This window comes from Vicugna pacos, chromosome 31 (genome assembly GCF_048564905.1).
Source record: "Vicugna pacos chromosome 31, VicPac4, whole genome shotgun sequence".
In the NCBI taxonomy this organism is placed as follows: domain Eukaryota; kingdom Metazoa; phylum Chordata; class Mammalia; order Artiodactyla; family Camelidae; genus Vicugna; species Vicugna pacos.
The window spans coordinates 4431170-4444930 of record NC_133017.1 but is presented as its reverse complement, the minus strand read 5'-3'; the positions used below and the strand labels follow the sequence as shown (position 1 = coordinate 4444930).

Genomic DNA, 13761 nt, shown 5'->3' with positions numbered 1-13761 from the left:
AATCGTCTGTGCTGCCCACTTCCCTGGGTTTCAGCATTCTCCAGGCAATCAGTGCCAAACTCAGAGGCATTCTCCCCTGTCTTCGTCAGTCTGGGATGCTGTAACAAATTACCGTGGATCGGGTGGCTTAAACAACCAGCATGTTCCTTAAGTTTTGGAGGCTGAGGTCAATGTATCTGGGAGAGAATAGCCTTCATGGCTCGAAGATGGCTGTCTTCCCTCTATCTTCATGGGCCAGAGAGCAGAGAGAAGCAAGCAATCTGGGACCCTTTATAACGGCACTAATCCCATTCATGAGGGCTCTACTCTCATGACTTCACTTTATCCTAGTAATCACCTCCCAAAGGCCCCGTCTCCCATACCATCACCCTGGGAGATGGGGTTTTGACATATGGATTTTGAGGGGATGCAAACATTCAGCCCACACATCGGCTAACTCTCCCCAACATGCAGTCATCAAACCTGTAGCTAATATCAAAGTAATGTTTATATCCCTCTGCACATTTCCATTCCTGCATCCACTAACACTGAAGCCCTGTTATTTTATTCCTTATTTTTCTGGTAGAGATTTAATTGATTTCTCTAATCCAATGCTCTCCTCACTCCAAACAGTCGTCTTAACAGCCCTGCCAGGTAGGTCTTCCTTAAGACACCTTCCCACTGCACCTGGTTGTTTTTCAGTATAAATGTCAGAATCCTCTCCACACCCCAGCCTAGACCTTTAATCCCTTACACTACCGCCCACTATGTTATTTTTCTATTACCACTGTAACAAATTTCCATAAGCTTAACAACTTAAACCAGCACAGATTTATCACCTTATGGCTGTGGAAGTCAGAGATCCAACACAGTTCTCATTGAGCTAAATTCAACTTAACAGCAGGGTTCCTTCCTTCTAGAGGATCTAGAAGAGAATGTTTCCTTGTTTTTGGTTTTTTTTCTAGCTTTCAGAGGTTACCCAACTTCCTTAGCTTGTGCCCCACGACTTCCTCCATTTTCATGGCCAGCAGCCTTTCTGAACACTGCTCCATGGCTACACCTCCCTCTGAGTTTAAACTCAGCTGGGCTATGTCCTCCATTTTAAGGACCCCTGTGATTACATTGGGCCCACCTTGACAATCCAGGCTACTCACCCTATTGTCTCATCTCAGGATCCCCTTCTCCCCCCCCATTCAGGCATTATGTATGTGGCTGTGACATTCACCTTGTGTGACATTTCCTCTCATGAGCAATTTAAGGTTCAAGGCACTTATGAATGACTTTTTGTTTTTCTTTCTTAGTCTTTCTACATTCAGTATGTGTGGTGAGATTATATGAATCCTTTTTATTTGTGGCCCTCCACTAATCTTTAATAATGTATCACGGGTTTAAAAGGCTAATAGACAATTTAGAAGACAGAAATCCTCTAAGATTTTTCTCCTAATATAATCTGTCATCCCTTTTACCATGTACAGAAACATGTCACAGTTGGCTAACCTGTGGCGGGGGAGGGACATGATTCTGCCAACACACTCCCCTCATTCTCACCAATTTGATGATCGGCTAACCAAGGATCTATGCTCCCCGCTTCGCTCACTTCCTCCTCCTTTTCACTGACTATTCTGTTCCCACTGCTACCTTCATTCACCACATCAGGATTTCATGACCACATTCTTCTCTAAATAAAGTGGATTTCTTGCATCTAATGTCTGATAACTGTTCTTATTGTATATGCACACACTGACCTACACATAACTCCACCGATCTCTTTATTTTCCTAGAATCGTCCAGAGGAATCAGTTCCATGATGATGATGATGATGATACTGACAGTGATGACAAGGGCCTCTCAAGGATTCTGATAAAGAGGGAATCAATAAAGAGAGGGAATCATTTAAAAAATTGCCCCAGAAACCGGCTTAAAAGTAAATAACTGCTAAAGTGTTTAATGAAATTGACTACTATTTAACTATTTTTAAAACTTTGTAACACTGAATTTAAAATTTTAATGGGAATTTTTATTCACCCCTAACCAAGATTCAACTCCAGGACCAAAATCTAAGGAATTCTATCTTCTAACAAATTGTCCACTAGCCTTTTAAACACGTGATCCTTTAAAAAGGGTAATTGCTGGGCTGAAAATAAGCAGGATTCATATAATCTCACCAGACACAGTGAATGTGGAAAGACCAAGGAAGAAAAACAAAAAGCCATTCATAATGTCTTGAAACTTACGTTGCACAGAGGAGAAAATTTTAGCCAAGTTGAGTGTCACATCAACATGACGCCTGAGTGGGATGGGGAAGGTGATCTGCCTCATCAGACATTTATGCTGATTTGTTAGATGCCAACACAGTTTCCTCATTGGATTTGCTTCTAATAATTATGGAAGAGTTTAGGCTCTACCAAAAGCAGACTAAACATTTTCCCCTGCCGCCAAATCTCTGGACTGAATGTCCCCACAAGAAGGACATGATTATGTTTCATAGGGAAGTCTTCTTGAGAAGCAACAGGCTTTTCAAGGGCAGAACTTCATGTCCCCCCATGGAGGGCTGGAGGAGGGCTAGATGGGACACTAGAAAAACAGCAGGAGTGAGTTCAGATACTGCTGCTCAGGTCGCCAAAGTCAGCAGTGCTATCTCTAAGGATATGTCATTCTTCCAAAATTTCCATGAGTGAAGGAGCCTGTGAACACTAAGGAGGTTTTTAAGACACAGCAGCACATAATTTACATCACAACTCAATTACAGTATGTTTTGATATTTGGAAAATAATTAGCCATTGCTCTTTGAAACTGCAGCAGTAACAATAGAAATAAAAAAGACTGAGACGTCTTGGAGACAACAATCAATAAACAATTCTAAATCTGCAGGATTTCTTGACAATATGCAAGCAATGAGCTAGATGTGTGCTGCAGATACCTCTTACTGCAGGGCTCACTGCTGCAAAGCATAGAACTAGTTTTCTCAGCAGATATAGGGAACCAAGTCAAGATTCCTAATTTTGAGAGATTTACCATATGGCTGGAAAGATCAGACAAGTACATACAGCCAAATATGAATAAATGTAATCAAATAATATGAAATGTGAATGGAGCCAGAAGAAAGACAAATTCCTTTCACCTGGGATTTAGAGAGACTTCTGAAAATGCGGCTTTGGAGATGGCCAAAGACATGGGTGGAATTTTGGTAGAACAGGATGTAAGGAATTTAGAAACTGATTGTAAAATTCATATAAAAATGCAAAGGATCCCAAATATCCAAAACAACTTTGAACAAGAAAACAAAGTTGGAAGACTTACACTATCTAATTTTCAGACTTTATTTTATAAAGCTACAGTAATCAGAATGTATGCTGTTGGTGTAAAACAGGAAAATAGAATAATGGAACAGAATAGAAAGTTCAGAACTAAACAAACACTTATATAGACAATTGATTCTCAAAAAGGATGCAGTGGAGAAAAGGATCTTTTCAACAATTAGTGAGGGAATTGTTAGACAGTGATATGCAAAAAAAAAAAAAAATGAACTTTGATCCACACCTCACAAAATATACAAAAATTAACTCAAAGTGGATCATAGATTTTAATAAGAAATCTAAAACTATAAAACAGCTAGTAGAAAAAGCATAGGCTTAAGCTTTATGGCCTTGGGTTTGGCAAATATTTCTTTGCTATGACACCAAAAGTATCATCTAATTTAAAAAGTAACTGATAGAGTGAACTTTACAGAAATGAAGAATCTTCAAAGCTCTTCTAAACACTGCTAAGCAAATGAAAAGACAAGCTATAGACAGAAGCTATTTGCAGATCATATGTCTGGTAAAGGTCTCTCTTTGTGTCTGATCCAGAATAAAAACATTTCAAAACACAATAATAATGCAAACACCTGAATGAATGAATGAGGCCAGAAAACACACTTCAATAAAGATATCCAGATGGATAATAAGCATATGAAAAGATGCTGATTAAAGATGCCATTAGTCATTATAGAAATGCTTTTAAAAATCACAGTGAGATACTAGTTCACATATATACTAGAATGTATACGATTAGAAAGATCGACCTTACAAAGTGCTGGCAAGGAAGTAGAGCAACCAGAACTGATACATACTACGAGGAATTTACAATAGCACAACCATTTTGGAAAACTGTTTAACAGTTTCCTTAAAAAAGGTAAACACCTATCTACCATATAACCCAGATATTTCTCATCTGATGCTTTAGAAAATAAAAGTGTATGTCCATAAAAAGACTTGTAACCAAATATTCACTGCAATATTATTTATAATAGCTCAAGTTGGAAATAACCCACGCATCCATCAAGAAGTAAATGGAGAAATAAAGGATGGTCTAACCAAACACTGTTCGCAATAAACTATTCAGGAAAATCTCAGCATTAAGCAATACTCTGCTATGAGAAAAATAAGCTATTAATACAGCAACACATATGACTCTCAAAATAATTACACTGAATGAAAGAAGTTAGACAACATAGAGTAGATACTGCATGAATCCATTCATACAACGATCTTGAGAATGCAAACCAGTATGTTGTGATAGAAAGCAGATCAATGGTTTCCAGGGGAATAGACGGGGAGGGAGGGAGGGACAACAAAATGCAGGAGAAGAGTTTTGTGGGTGATGGGTATGTTCACTGTCTTGAATGTGGTCATGGTTCCTTGGGGATATACTTATGTCAAAACGCATTAAGTTGTACACTTTAAATCTGTGAAAATTATTTTGCCAAGTATACCTCAAAGCTGTCTTAAGAAAAAAGGCACTTTTGTCGACGCAACTCAGGGCCTTATTGGAGTGAGATGATCAGTCTCTCACCCTGTCTGCCTAACGGGAAGGTAGAAAACCTCTTACAGAAGATAAGATATGGATTTTTCATTTGCAGTGTCTGCCATGTAATAAAGAATTTCTAGACATGCAACATGTCAAGACTATATGATGGATAAAATGAGAATAAGAAATATTAGACAAAGGATGCAAACCCCCAGGTGATGTAAGCATCAGAGTTACCAATAAAGGCTATAAAACACTTTTAATATAATCAAGAAAATAAGGAAATGATGGGAGAACAGATAACAGGGTCAAGACTTTCACCAGAGAAATATATTGGAATGTATTTTTAAGAAAAATCAAACAGATACTCTAGAACTGAAGCTTTCAGCTCTGGAAACAGGTAAACAGAGCTAATTAGGATCCCTTTTAAGTAAAACTTTCAGTAATGCAGTATAAAATACAACAACAAAAGTAACACAGAGATAACGAGAGAAGTTCCCAGGTGACAATAAAAAGAGGACACTTAACGCAAAAATGGTAATCTTGTGAGCTGATGCCACAGCACCCTGGAGGGAAGGGGTTTTCATCTGCACATAAATAGGGATACAATGTCCATTAAGAAAAAGGGTCCATACCAGATGTAGAAGTCTTCCTTTATAGAAACCTCTGCATAAGACGTGTTGGACGACTTGACTCTTCACTGAAAGGAAGACTCAAAGTTCTCCACCTGTGCACGCAGGAAAGGGGTGAAACAGCCGGTTCTCTAGGGAAAAACAAAATCTCCTTTAAAAAAATCTAATCTCCACGCCTCTGCTTTATATGAATGTGGAATCCATATTGATACTCCACTTAAGATTCCGGAATTCCCAAACTGAAAAATATAATTCAAGGTTGAACATATCACCTGGAGCATTAGGATAAGCAACACAAAATTGTTCTCTAGGGAAACTTTATAAACCAGGATGTAAGGGACAATCATAGGAAAAAAATTGTACTCACTATAGAGAAACTCCCACAACTCTACACACACACAGACACACAACTATAAACAGAAGAAAATAAATGCCACAGGGAAGAAAGAGCTCACCGTAAAACACAGGATGATTAATATTCCAGAGCCTAAAATTATGAAACAATCTAAGAGAGAGCATAAAATAAGTATGACTGAATCATTAAAAGATAAAATGAATCTTATGTAACATAATGAACAATCAGGACATCATGTAAAAGAAAGCAGATCAATTTTTTTATAGAGCTAAACAGAACTTACGGAAACAAAATACAGATATCATTTGGTATATAAAATTCAATGTATGGGTTAAGTAACATTTTAATCTTCAATATCTAGGGTGTTCATTAAAATTCAACAGTAATCTCTAAAGTAATTGTTTAAAAAGAGAATAAAAATAAAGAAGTCAAAATGAAGAATGCAAAATACGCCGGTCACTATTCTAAGTTCTCCATCCATTTTATCACTTAATGCTCACAGTCTTTGAGGTGGATAGTACCACTTTTTGTATATGAAGAAAGTGAGTCTCAAAGGGATTACATATCCTGGTTACATGGTTAGCAAGGGAGGGAACCAAGCTCAGATAGGCTGCCTCTACACGCCATGCTCTTAACCATGACTGCAAGGGATATAACCGGCAGGAGAAAAGCAGCACAAAGCAAATAGAAATCACAAAACAAGATGCCAGAAATACAACATCATCTCTAATCACAATGTATTTAGATGAAATAATGAGTTAAAAGATTTACAGATTCCATTTGTTTACCTGAGACAAAGCAGAATTAAAACTTAAAACTGGTTGAAAGCTTAGAAGAATACCAGAAAGAAGTCAAAAGTTAGAGCCAGAAAAAGAGACACCTGAGAAATACTAATCAATGGAAAGGGAATCACTCAAGACTCCCACAGGTTCATAGGTACCTGAAACCCACCTTGGCCTGACACTTACCAGCTCTGTGCCTGAGCAAAACACTCAATCCCCCGGAATCTTCGTTCTCTCACCTGTGAATGTAAGGAACGATCCCTCCTTCCATCCGGCCAATTTGTATTGACTGCTGTGCCACGGGTACTGGTCAAGCCACCTGAGGTCCGTCAGTGAACAAATAAGGATCCTTGTCCCTGTAGGACTGAGGAAGAGCAGAACATAAACTACAGTCATGACAGTCATGTGAAATATATGGTATTCTAGAAGGTGATAGAAATAATATGATCAGGGAGAGGGGGTTTCTGGGGCAGAGACAAGGGGAAGGCAGTTTCCAGTTTAAAATGAGATGGCCAGAGCAGGCCTCACTGAGGACCTTGAGAAGGGGGTGCTAGTTGCTGAGCTTCCTCTAACACAGCACCGCACACTGGGTGACGGGAACTACAGAGGCTCACTGTCTCACAGCCCTGGGGGTGGGGAGTCTGCAGGCAGGGTGTCAGCAGGGCTGGTTCCTCCTGAGGGCTGGGAGGGAGAGGCTGGTCCAGGCCTCTTTCCTTGGCTTGGAGACGACAGTCTTCTCTCCACATTTCATCACGTCATCTCCCATGTACACGTATCTCTGTGTCCACATTGCCCCTTTTTATCAGGACACAAGTCATACTGGATTAAGGCCCACCCTAATGACCTCTTCTTAACCAATGACCTCTGCAACAACCCTATTACCAAATGGGGTCATGTTCTGTAGTCCTGGCGGTTAGGACTTCAGCATATGAGTTTGACAGAGACCGGCCAGGGCAACAGGCCTGTGGGTGCAAGTCTGATGTCCCCAAGGGCCAGCAGGGAGGCCAGTGTTGCTGGAGCAGAGTGAGCCAGGGAGAAAACCGGAGATGAGCTCAGCTTGGGGAGGGGGAGGAAACCTGTAAGGTCACCATAAGGACTCTCGCTTCTTCACTGTGTGAAATGAGAAGCCATTGCAGGATTTTGAGCAGAGAAGATCACACCCAGGGTCTCACTCATGCCTGACTTAGGCGATGAGGATGAAACTATTTAGGCTTTTGAGCTGATAATACATAGACTACATGTTGGACTTTGAGTTGATGGTGTAGTAAATGAGACTCTGGAGGGTGTTGGGATGAGGTGGATGCATTTTGCATGTGGGATGAACAAGAACCAGTGGAGCCAAAGGGAAGAACTTTGCAGAATAATGGCCCCCAATATGTCCACGGTCTGATCCCTAGAACCTGGGAATATGTCACTGTGCATGGCAAAAGGGACTCTGCAGGTGTGACTGTCAAGGACCTTGGGATGGCAGATCACTGTGGGAAAGCAAACGTCATCACGGAGGTCCTTAGAGGAGAGAGGCAGATTGGTCAGAGACAGAGATGTGAAGTGGCAGCAGAAGTCACAGTGACACAGGGCCCTGGGCCAAGGAGTATGAGCACCTATGCAAGCTGGGAAAGGTAGGAAGATGAATCCCTTCCAAGAGCCTCGGTGTGGAACGTAGCCTTGGCCACACGTTGGTTTTAGTCCACTGACTTTAACTTTGCACTTCTGCACCCTAGAACAGTGAGAAGATGAATGTGTATTGCTTTAAACAACTGAGTCTGTGGTCCTTTGTTACAACAGCAATAGGAAAGGAACTCAGGAACCAACATGAACATGAACCACTGGCTGTCTGCTGTGCTGGCAGGAAGTCCTTAGTCTCTGATCCTGGGGGAGTCTCCTGTCTTCTGGCAGCATCCACAAACTACCTCATGCTAACTTGACAGCTTGCAGGTGGTCAAATCATAACCCTGCACAGCTCTTGATATTTAGTTAATAAAAAAGATGGTGTCATCATGGGTATTTTTCCATTTTTAAATACACTTCAGTCTTCTAATTGAGAGACCATTTAAATAGTTTTTAATCTTAATAATAAATAACTGTGGTTTTATTTGGTTACTTAAATTATGAATAATAATATTCACATTAGTAAAAGTTATTAAAATCAACATTCTTCAATGAAAATATCAAGTTTCTTTTTGCATGAACATGTATTAACTACAAGAAATGTTCCATGCTTTGTTCTACGAATTAGTGTTAGAGCCTTAAAGAATAATATTTTCCTCAAAAGATATTATAGCAAGGGGATTCCTTTTGGTGGAACAGTTCCTACACAAAATCTGGTGCATGGCTCAGGCCACAGGGAAACTAGAAATGATAGAAATCAGGAGGCATTATAAACACAGAACAATTTTTAAAGGAATTAAAAAACTGGATGTGTGAAAACAAAGGATCAGAGAATATCCTGGTGAAATAAAAGTATTTCTCAGCTTAAGCAAGACACTGGGTGAATAAATCTAAAATGAAAAAACCACCCAGAGATTAGCAGCGAGTCATGCATGCAGTGTGACTGATCAAAACCAAGTTGTTTCGAAACCAGTGTTCAGGCTTACTGCCTTCATGAATCAAGTCTGTGTGGCACCAGGCCACCTTGAATACATGTTGATGAGGTATTTATAAGCCCTTCAACATCCCAGCTCCAAGCCCACACACACGAGCCAGACGACCATCACCTACACATCTGCAAAACACACAGCATGGTGAATAGCACTTTTCTTGCTCAGTAGCCGGTGGCAGGGTAGTGTGAGCAGACAGATATACAGGGACACAGGGACACAGAGGCACCTCCCCTCACTCAGCTGAAAAACTTCCGTGCATTCCTGGGGACAGGATTGTCATAAAGTGCACCATGCATTGATCCTCCTCCTAGGAAAGAAACGACAGTGTTGTCCTCAGGTTTGAGCAAGGGTGGCCAGGGGATCTCAAAAGAGCTGTTTCAGCACAACCAATGGAAATGTCGGCCACCGTGACCACGAGAGACAAGTCTCCTTCCATCCCGGTAGGCACTTGGGCTTCTGATAGAACTGGGCTCAGTAAAGGGTTGAGTAGAAGGCACAGACCTGAGGGGTGCCCCAGCAAGAGACAGGAGGTAGGGCCTGGTTTATGCTGCCATCAGGAATTTTCAAAACAGCAGAGCTGAGATGGATCATCTACCCCAGACTCCTAGCCTTAAGGTTAAAAGGGTGGCAGCCCTGACAGGCAAAGCAACATGCTAAAGGCAGAGCGTGGTAGTGACAGCGCCAGATGAAACGCACCGTGCCAACCCCATTCAAGGCCACTGACACTGAGGATGGGGCCAGGTTTCCCAGTAGGAGAATGAAACAGTGTAAATATTTTGTTCCCCCCAAAACCCCAAATTTTTTTTTAAAGGCACAAAAACTCACCTTAACTAGCTCTCTTCTGAGGGGGCTCTCTTCTGTCTCTGTCTTTCTGTCTGTCTCCATTTCCCTCTCTCAGACACAAACACATACAATTTTGTGAAAGGGCAATTCCTGCCATACAAAGACAGACTTCACATCTTCAGAAAGGCACTTGACAAAGCACGTTTCTCAATTCAAGTCTTTGTGTGAGGTCTGAGCAAATGGCTTATTTTCTAGAACAATCGGTAGTTCCAAAATCAGGAGATCATCTTCCCCAACGGAAGAGTTCTGGTCTGTATTGATGAAGTTGGGGATGTCACATTTCATGAGCCTGTTCAGCTCCTCCTCTGGCCACCTGCTGCATCTGAAGGCTTCCTGGAGCCGAATATCACTGTCAAGGGCAATGGTTGAGATACCAGCTTTGGCCTTGTCCAAGTGGTCCACTTCATTGATGTAGCAGGGAAAGAGGGACCTAGATTCGTCATTGCCCTGCCAGAGAACACCTTGGGCACCAGCGGTCTTCCAAAGTCTGACACAAAGCTGTTAAGTCTGAATCTCTTCTCGGGAGACTCTGCATTGCTATAAAGAACACCAAAATAAAAGATCGCTCACACTCTAGCTCGGTGACCTGAAGAATCATAGTTTTTGCCATCTACTGAGAGTAAATCCCTGCACAGAGCACGCTTACAAGCACTGGAAGTGAGAGACATCACTTCTGAACACATACAATTAAACCCAAGGCAAAAGTCTCAAGTGAGGGCCCTAGGACCATCCTGAAAAGACATCGCTCCCTGAGAATCCTCAATATTGGTGCCTCGAACACCAGTGTTTCTCAGTGGGACACTCAGATCATCTTCACCAGAATTAAAGTCCTTTTAAAAATGCAGAATTCTGGGGTACACACCCTCAGAGCCTCCAGAGGTAGGGACCGGTAGTCTGTATTTTCATAGCCACCAAGATCACTAACCATGCTCAGGTTTAGCAGCGCGGTCTACATCGGGTCACCTGAGCATCGACAATGCTGTCTCACGGGGTGGGGGGGCCATGTGTGTCAGGGTGCTTTCCTACCCACGTGTCTCCCCTGATTCTCAGAACTGACAGTGCAGCCCCATTGGGCAAGAAATACCACCATTTCACAATGCATACGCAGGGCGCCCGACTGACAGATACAATCAGTGATAGGAGAGGGGAAAAAATTCAGGTTCCTGATCCCTTGTTTCACTTACTGTGGGACAAATGATCAGTTCAAGGGTAATAAATCAGTGAATGAGTGAATAACATGACTCTCGTTAGTCCAATGAGTGCCTGGAAGAGCAAGCCTGGGCACACTGAGAACCATAACAGCCCATCTACTTAATTTCCATCCTCCTCAGATTTATGTAAAGGTTACTTCCACCCAGGCAGTGACTCCTTAAAGGCAAGAATCATGTCTGAACAAACTCTCAAATCCAGAACAGAACAACTAGGCTCTGGAGTCTGTGTTTAGCGAGTGTTGAATCTCAGTGATTCCAGCTCTTACACCTTGCCTTCCCATCCCACCCCTCACGATATGGCCCTTATGACCAGTTCTCCCGGGGCTGGGGCCACGGAACCCATTTACAGGACTGGAAGAATCTGATCATATAAACCATCCCCCAGATTATCATCAAGAGTCACCTGCATTTCAGGAATCGGTAATCCCAGAAGCTTTGCAGTTCAGGCAGGTGAGGGACTTTTATATCAGCTGTGTCTTCTACTGTGACTGCCTGGGTAACATTAGACAAGGAATTATCAAAAGCCTGAGCTTTTCCTTTCAGGAATAAGCTACTAAACAAATCTCGTTGACCACTCAACAAATGTGATGTAAAGATCAATGATTTACACAAGAGTACAACATTCACTAGGTCGTTGATTTTGAATCCAACAAAAATCATTTGAGAAAGATTGACAGAAGGTAGCTTTAATGCAAATTTACGTATTCTTACCTTTCAGTAAATCATCTTCTTCCCCTACTTATCACTTCACCCAAGTTTAAAAGATGTTTGAAAACAGGGATGGGTGTGCCAGCAATCTGTGACCCAATAACCTAAAATGTCACCTAGGAAAAAGAGGGAAGTAACATATTTTTAAAAAGTATGGTGAGGACAGCAGGGCCATCCCCCAACTCCACACTAAGAAGCTCTGAGTAATAGCTTTCCATGTCTGCCTGGGGCATCAGCTGATGTGAAAACCCACCTAGAAAGCACACTGTCCAGCAGCTCTTCCATAACACAGGCTACACTTTCTCAGGATTAAGAATTGGGCCAAGTAACCCCTTCACTGAAGAATAAAGACAAAGGAGAACAAGAGAGTTCTTCCCCTCCCAAGGGGAGAGCCCAGACCTTGGGCTGCATGCACTGAGCCCACCTCCCAGGAGAAGGATAAACTGGAGAAGGACGTCCTGCGAAACTAGGGAAGCAAAGGTAGAGATGGGAACAAATTGACCAGCTTGCCAGGGACAGCCCCCTCCGTTGCTGCATTGGTGGCTGCCTCAGTCCCCTCAGCACATCCTGCCCACCTCCGGTGGCTAAGCTGTCAGAGAAACTGTGCTTTGCAACCTGGGGCAACAGAGGCTGACCCCAGGCCAAGCTGCTGGGGAGATGGGAGCTAAACCACTAGCTCCCAAGAGGCAGGCCCCATACTCTCACCATCACCCCGCCGCCCCCCAACTTAACGCACCCCCGTGACAATATGACCCTGAGATTTGTGACCTGGGAACGAGAGGCAGCAGAGGCCGCCCCCACATCAGGCCTCCAGAGAGATGGGAGGTTATCCTCCAGCTCGCAATAGGCAGTAACCCTCTCCTCTCCACCCCCTGATCTCACCGCACCCACCTCCCAGGAGCAACCTGACCTGGTGTGGTGTGTCAGGCGAATCTTGGGCAGGAGAGGCCGTCCCCAGGCCAGGTCAGGGGAAAGGAGAAGTGGCCCCATTAGGCAGCTGCGACGGCTGGCTGCCCCTTCCCCTCGACTTCATCGCGCCCGCCTCCCAGGAGAAAGCTGACCTGGAGATGGGCATCGGGCTTCTTGGGCAGCAGAGGACGCCCCCAGGATTGGCCACGGGGAAGAGAAGGGCAAATTGACAAGCTCCGCCCTGCAGGCCCTCTACCCTCGACGTCACCACCCTCGCACCTTAAAGGCACCGCCCAGGGAGCCCCTCCCCAGCAGGCTGAATGGGAAAGGTGTGTCTGCTGATCTGGGTCAGGAGAGGCCACTCCCACACCAGGCCATCGCGGAGACGGGAGCCAATCTACCAACTCCCCAATACATCCCCATCCCCCCGCATCAGCCACCGCTCCTGCCCCCTGACCTCACAGTGGCCTCCTCTAGGGAGCAGGCTGACCTGGAGATGGACGTCCGGCGAACTTGGAGCAACAGGGACCGCCCCCAGGGCAAGCCATGAGGAGAAATGGGAGCAAATGGACCGGCTTCATGGGAAAACGCGCCGCTGCTTCCACCACCACAAACGTATCACGCCCGCCTCCCGGGGTCAAGCTGACTAGGATACACGTGTCCCGTAACCCAGGGCAACAGAGACCGCCCCCAGGACGAGCCGCGGGGAAGATGGGAGTAAATGGGCCCGCTCCACCGCTGCAGGCCTCCGACCCCCGCCACCCTTGCACCCTGACTAACCTGCCTCCCGCCCCCAGCAGGCAAATTGGGACAGGGGTGTCCCAGGACCTGGGGCAGCAGAAGCCGCCTGCAGGCCACGTGGTGCAGACATGGAGCTAATCCACAAGCTACCCAGGGGCAGCCTCCCTATCCCCGCAGCCACCAACTTACCAGATCCCTGACCGTACCGCACCC

At 44.0% G+C, this 13761-nt stretch overlaps 3 long non-coding RNA genes across 5 annotated transcripts; all 3 read right to left on the bottom strand.

Annotated features, from left to right (window-relative positions):
* Window positions 1–5436: 5436 nt before the first annotated feature.
* Window positions 5437–10102, bottom strand: LOC116277827 (uncharacterized). 2 transcript variants are annotated; one of them, XR_012066008.1, is made up of 4 exons: window positions 9962–10102; window positions 9255–9443; window positions 6776–6900; window positions 5437–5530 (listed from the first exon to the last, which is right to left on the bottom strand). It is a non-coding gene; the product is annotated as an uncharacterized lncRNA (long non-coding RNA). The 2 variants fall into 2 exon arrangements; XR_012066009.1 differs by lacking the exon at window positions 5437–5530 and adding an exon at window positions 5577–5638.
* A 165-nt stretch (window positions 10103–10267) lies between these two features.
* LOC140690742 (uncharacterized) lies at window positions 10268–11968 on the bottom strand. Its single transcript, XR_012066020.1, has 3 exons — window positions 11902–11968; window positions 11594–11682; window positions 10268–10516 (listed from the first exon to the last, which is right to left on the bottom strand). It is a non-coding gene; the product is annotated as an uncharacterized lncRNA (long non-coding RNA).
* LOC140690743 (uncharacterized) lies at window positions 11964–13370 on the bottom strand. 2 transcript variants are annotated; one of them, XR_012066021.1, is made up of 4 exons: window positions 13298–13370; window positions 12809–12980; window positions 12152–12235; window positions 11964–12014 (listed from the first exon to the last, which is right to left on the bottom strand). It is a non-coding gene; the product is annotated as an uncharacterized lncRNA (long non-coding RNA). The 2 variants fall into 2 exon arrangements; XR_012066022.1 differs by lacking the exon at window positions 13298–13370 and having other exon boundaries at window positions 12809–13007.
* Window positions 13371–13761: the final 391 nt, after the last annotated feature.